The sequence below is a fragment of the Oryx dammah genome, unplaced genomic scaffold, assembly GCF_014754425.2.
Source record: "Oryx dammah isolate SB20612 unplaced genomic scaffold, SCBI_Odam_1.1 HiC_scaffold_16, whole genome shotgun sequence".
NCBI lineage: Eukaryota > Metazoa > Chordata > Mammalia > Artiodactyla > Bovidae > Oryx > Oryx dammah.
This window is the reverse complement of record NW_024070200.1, coordinates 62759363-62764608: the sequence shown is the minus strand read 5'-3', so window position 1 is coordinate 62764608 and position 5246 is coordinate 62759363. Positions and strand designations below refer to the sequence as shown.

General features: G+C 34.2%; 1 protein-coding gene across 1 annotated transcript in view; it reads left to right on the top strand.

Moving 5' to 3' along the window:
• The window catches only part of CERS3 (ceramide synthase 3), a 134414-nt gene that overhangs the window by 126620 nt on the left and 2548 nt on the right, over positions 1–5246 (top strand). The gene's annotated exons all lie outside the window — the stretch shown is intronic.

Genomic DNA, 5246 nt, shown 5'->3' with positions numbered 1-5246 from the left:
GGGGGTGGGGGGTGGAGAGGGGTTACAAAGAGTCAGACAGGACTGAGCGACTAACACTTTACACTTTCACTTTCAGGGAGAAATTAGTTTCTTTGTTCTGATTCAGATTTCCCCTTGTTCCCTACAAAAATCATTTAAATAATGAGGAGAGCCAAGGGGCATTGTCCACAAAAGCAAACATCAACCAAGCATGGGTCTTCCCTGAAGGACTCTGTCTGCACTCTGATCCTGGCTCCCAGCCAGCTGTGGAAAGTTTGCCTTTCTCTGTTGCATCCGATTTTTTTCTTCCCCAATTTTTATTTTTATTTATTTATTTTTAATTAATTATTTATTTTACTCTACAATATTGTATTGGTTTTGCCATACATTGACTTGAATCTGCCATGAGTGTACATATGTTCCCCATCTTGAGCCCCCCTCCCATGTCCCTCCCCATCCCATCCCTCTGGGTCATCCCAGTGCACCAGCCCCAAGCACCCTGTATCACACATCAAACCTGGACTGGCGATTCATTTCACATATGATATACGTGTTTCAATGCCATTCTCCCATATCATCCCGCCCTCCCCCTCTCTGTTGCATCTTAACTGATGTGATGCCAAGTTTATTCCTCAGGGTTTACAGTGAGCTTTGTTTATTTTGAGACCCTTTCTATCTTGTAGAAAAGAGCAGAATGTACAGAAAAGGGCCTATGGAATTATATTTCTATTTCTGTGATTAAGACAGCAGAATGTGTACATTGTTGTTGGTGGTGTTGTTTAGGCCTTTGCACGAAGAAATGTTTGGTTACACATACCCCAAGAATCTCCAGACTCCAGAGGTGGTCGATTTTAGTCTTCAGGTCACAAAAGGGAAAACCCTTTGGTTATAGATGTCATTTTGAAAAATGATGTGTGAGGAAACAGTCTCACCTTCCATATTTTTTTTTCTGCTCTAGATTAGGATTAATAGATACGTTTTTTTTTTCTCTTTCTTATGATTGTTTTATTTTGCATTTCTCTCTTTTTTTTTTTAATTTTTATTTTACTTTACAATTCTGTATTGGTGAACCAGCTTAGAGAGTCAGAGATCATGTCCAATGCTGGCCTTGCACAGAACTTGAGTTCTTGGTATTGTTTTAATAGTTCACACCATCTTTTATCTTTTGTAGTGAAGTCTGATCTGTGACAATTCCATCTGCCTTCCTTGGGAACAATTTTATTCCTCTAGGAGTTTTCCTGGCAAAATTCCTTTCAGAACACTGTGAAGCCAAGGAAAAACATATAACTCTTTATTAAGAACTGTCTTGGAAGGACATTCCTGCATAAAGAAAACAGGAAACATCCTATCCCTCAAAGTAAAAATATCCTGACAACCAAAATGCCCACATGAGTAATACTTTACTTAGCAGATGTTTTTTGGGGAAAACCATCATGTTTGCTTTATAACAAGAAATACTTTTGTTTTGTTTTTAAAGTTATCATCAGTAAAATATTTTTGTACTGTCGTACAGTTCTATGAATTTCAACACAAGTGTAGATTTGTGTAGCCATTGCTATAATCTGGATATAGAATAATTCTATCACTCCAATAGCTACTCCCTCCACCCCAGCTCATGGCAGCACTTATCTGTTCACCATCCCTACAGTTTAGTCTTTTAAGGAATGTCATGAAAAGTACATTAGTATGTCTTTTGGTAGGTAACCTTTTGAAACAAATTTTTAACTTAAAGCCTTTGAGATTCATCCAGTGTCATAAATATCAGAAGTTTGTCTCTATTTATGGATGCACAACTGCTTACTAATTTACTTGTTGAAGAACATTTGGATTGCTTTCAATTTTTGGCAATTATGAATAGAGTTTTTGTAAACATTTGCTTTTCTGTGAACATTAATATTGTATCTGTCTCTAGGATAGATCCTCAGGGGTAGGAATGCTGAGACAAAGTGTCTATACCATTTTGCATTTCCATCAGCAATGTATAAAAGTTCCTTCCAGTCCCTCTGTATCCTTGTCAGCACTTGGTATTCTCAGAATTTTTAATTTTAATTCTAATTTTAGAATAAAATTCTAATTTTAAATTTTAATTTAAATTACATTTTTAATTTAATCATGATTTTAATTTGCATTTTCCTAATGGCTCATGATGTTGAACATCTTTTCATGTGGACAGCCTGTATCCTCATAGAAGTGTCTATTTTTATATATTTTCCCATTAAAATTTTTTTTTCACATTGTTACGAGAATTTTTTATTATCCTACAAGTTGAATATGGGATTTGCAAATAATATCTCCCAGTTTGCAACTTGTATTTTTATTCTCTAAACTGTTTCTTTTACAAAGCAAAAGTTTTAATTTTGATGTAGTACAGTTTATCATTTTTTTAATGGAATATGCTTTTTGTATCATGTCAAAGAACTCATTACTCAACCCTAGGTTGTAGGTTTTCTTCTGAAAGTTTTGTAGTTTTATATTTTACATTTAAAGCTATGATTCATTTTATGTTAACATTTGTATAAGGTTAAAATTTACTTTCTAACTATGGATTTCTAATTGCTTCAGCATCAATTGTTGAAAAGACTACCCTTTCTCCATTGAATTGTTTTTGTACCTTTTTCAAAACTCAATTGACCATATTTGTGTGAGTCTATTTCTAGATTCTCTTTTCTGTTTCATCGATCTATGTGTTTACCCCTTTGCTAATACCATCCAGTCTTTATTACTGTAACTTTATAGTCAAGTCTTAAAATTGGATAATTCAAGTTTTCCAATTTTATTCTTCTTTTTCATAGTTGCCGTCTCTGTTCTGGTTCCTTTTCATCTCCATATAAATTTTAGAATCAGCTTATCTGTAAGAAATCTTGCTAAGACTTTAATTGGTATTATGTGGAATCTATACATAAATTTGGGGATAATTAACATTTTTACTGTATTAAAACTTCCAAGTCATGAACATAGTATGTCTCTTTAGTTATTTAGATCTTTGATTTCTTTTATCAGAGTTTTACATGAAGATCCTATACATGCTTTGTTATACTTGTACCTAAGTATTTTGTTTTGTAAAACTATTGTAAATGTTCCTTATTTTTAACTTTCTGTTTTAGTTGGAAATTTCTAGTCATGTTGGTTTACTATGGCTGGTGTAACAAACTGCCACAAACTTGGTAGCTTAAAACAAAAAAAACCTTACTTTCTGAAGTTCTGGAGGTCAGATGTCTATGATCAGTTTTGAGTAGAAATCAAAATTGTGTGGCAGGTCTGTGTTCACACATGAAGGAAATCAGTTCTTTGGCTCTTCTAACTGCTGGTGGCTGCCAGCACTCCTTGGCTTATGGCTGTATCACTGCAGTCTCTACCTCTGTCTTCATATTCCTTTCCTCTGTGTCAGATCCCCTCTGCCCCTCTTATGAAGCCATGATCATCTCTCATCTCAAGATCCTTAATTTAATCACATGTGCAGAAACCTTCACCATGTAAGTTAGCTGTCACAGATTTCAGGAATTAAGACATAATATTTTTGAGGACATTTTCAGCTTACTACGTGAGAAGGAAATGGCAGCCCACTCCAGTATTCTTGCCTGGAAAATCTCACGGTTGGAGGAGCCTGGCAGGCTACAGTCCATGGGGTCGCAAAAAGTCGGACACAACTGAGTGACTTAATTTACTTACATTTACTACATTTACATTAGTGTTTAGAAATCAAGATTGTGTGTGTGTGAGAGAGAGAACAGAGACATAAAGAAACAGAGACACACAGAGAGATAGATTGTGTATGTTGACCTTTTATGCTGTAGCCTTAGTGCTAAACTCATATATTAATTCTAGGAGTTTTGGGGTTGATTCTTTATATTTTCTATATAAATAATTATGTCATCTGGGGATTTCCTTGGCAGTCCAGCAGTTAAGACTCCACACTTTCAAAGCAGGGGGTCCAAATTCGACCCCTGGTTGGGGAACTAAGATTCCACATGCCACGTGGCATGAGCAAGAGTAAAAAGTTAAAAAAAAAAATATGTCTTCTGCAGATAAAGATATTTTTATTTATTTCTTTTTCCTGCCTTATTTCATTGAATAGAATTTCTAATGCAGTGTGAATAGGAATGGTGAAAGTGGACATCCAGACTTGTTCCTAGTCTTAGAGGGAAAGCATTCAGCCATTCACCATCAAGTAGTCCTTCTTTACAGAGAAGTTTTCAAAGTTTTTTTTTTTTTAATCATGAATGGATGTTGAATTTTGTCATATGATTTTTCTGTATCAGTTAATGTAATCATTTCCCCTTCTTTATGTTATTAATATGATGGGTTACATTCACTGATTTCCAAATATTGAACCAGCTTTGCATTACTGGGACAAACCTCATGGTGTACTATTTTTTATACATTGCTAGTTTTGATTTGGAACATTTTATTGAGGATTTTAAAGTCTATGTTCATTAAAGATATTGGTCTGTAGTTGTATTTTCTTATGCTGTCTTTGTCTGGTTTTGGTATCTGGGTAATCTGGCCTCATAAAGTAATTTGGGATGTGTTCCCTCTTCTTTTTTTCTGGAAGAGATTTGGTGTTTTTTCTCCTTTATATGTTTCATGGAATTTGCCAGTGAAACCATCTGTTCCTGATGATACTCTTTTTCAGAAGATTTTAAACTACATATTTAATTTTTTTTCATGGTTTTAAGACTACTCAGGTAACCTCTGTTTTCAATTTCGTTGATTTCTCATCTCTGTTATTTCCTCCGTTTTGCTCACTTTGGGCTTATTTTTCATTTCTTTTTTCCCCTAGTTTCTTAAGTTGGAAGCTCGTATCAATAGAGCCTTTTCTTCTTTTCTAATATAAGCATTTCTAAGGTATACATTTCCTTTTAAGCACTATTTTAACTACATGAACAAGTTTAATGTGTTGTATTTTTATTTTAATTAAAAGTATTTTCTAGTATTCCTTGAGACTTACTCTTTTGATCCCTTGATTTATTTATAAGGCGTTATTTAATTTCCAAGTGTTTTGAAATTTTCCTATTATCTTTTGATATCGATTTCTACCGTAATTCCATTAGGACCTGAAGATACTTTTCATAATTTCGATTAAGTTTGTTAAGGTTTGTTTTATGATTTCTTATATGTTCTGTCTTGGTGAATGTTTGGTTGTATGAATGAATATGTGTTTTCTCTGAAGGGAGTCATACCTCTGAACTGGCCCCATTTGTTTGCTTATTCACCTAAGAGTCTTCCTATAAAGTTGTCACTCACAACCCATTGTTTTCTTTGTCCAG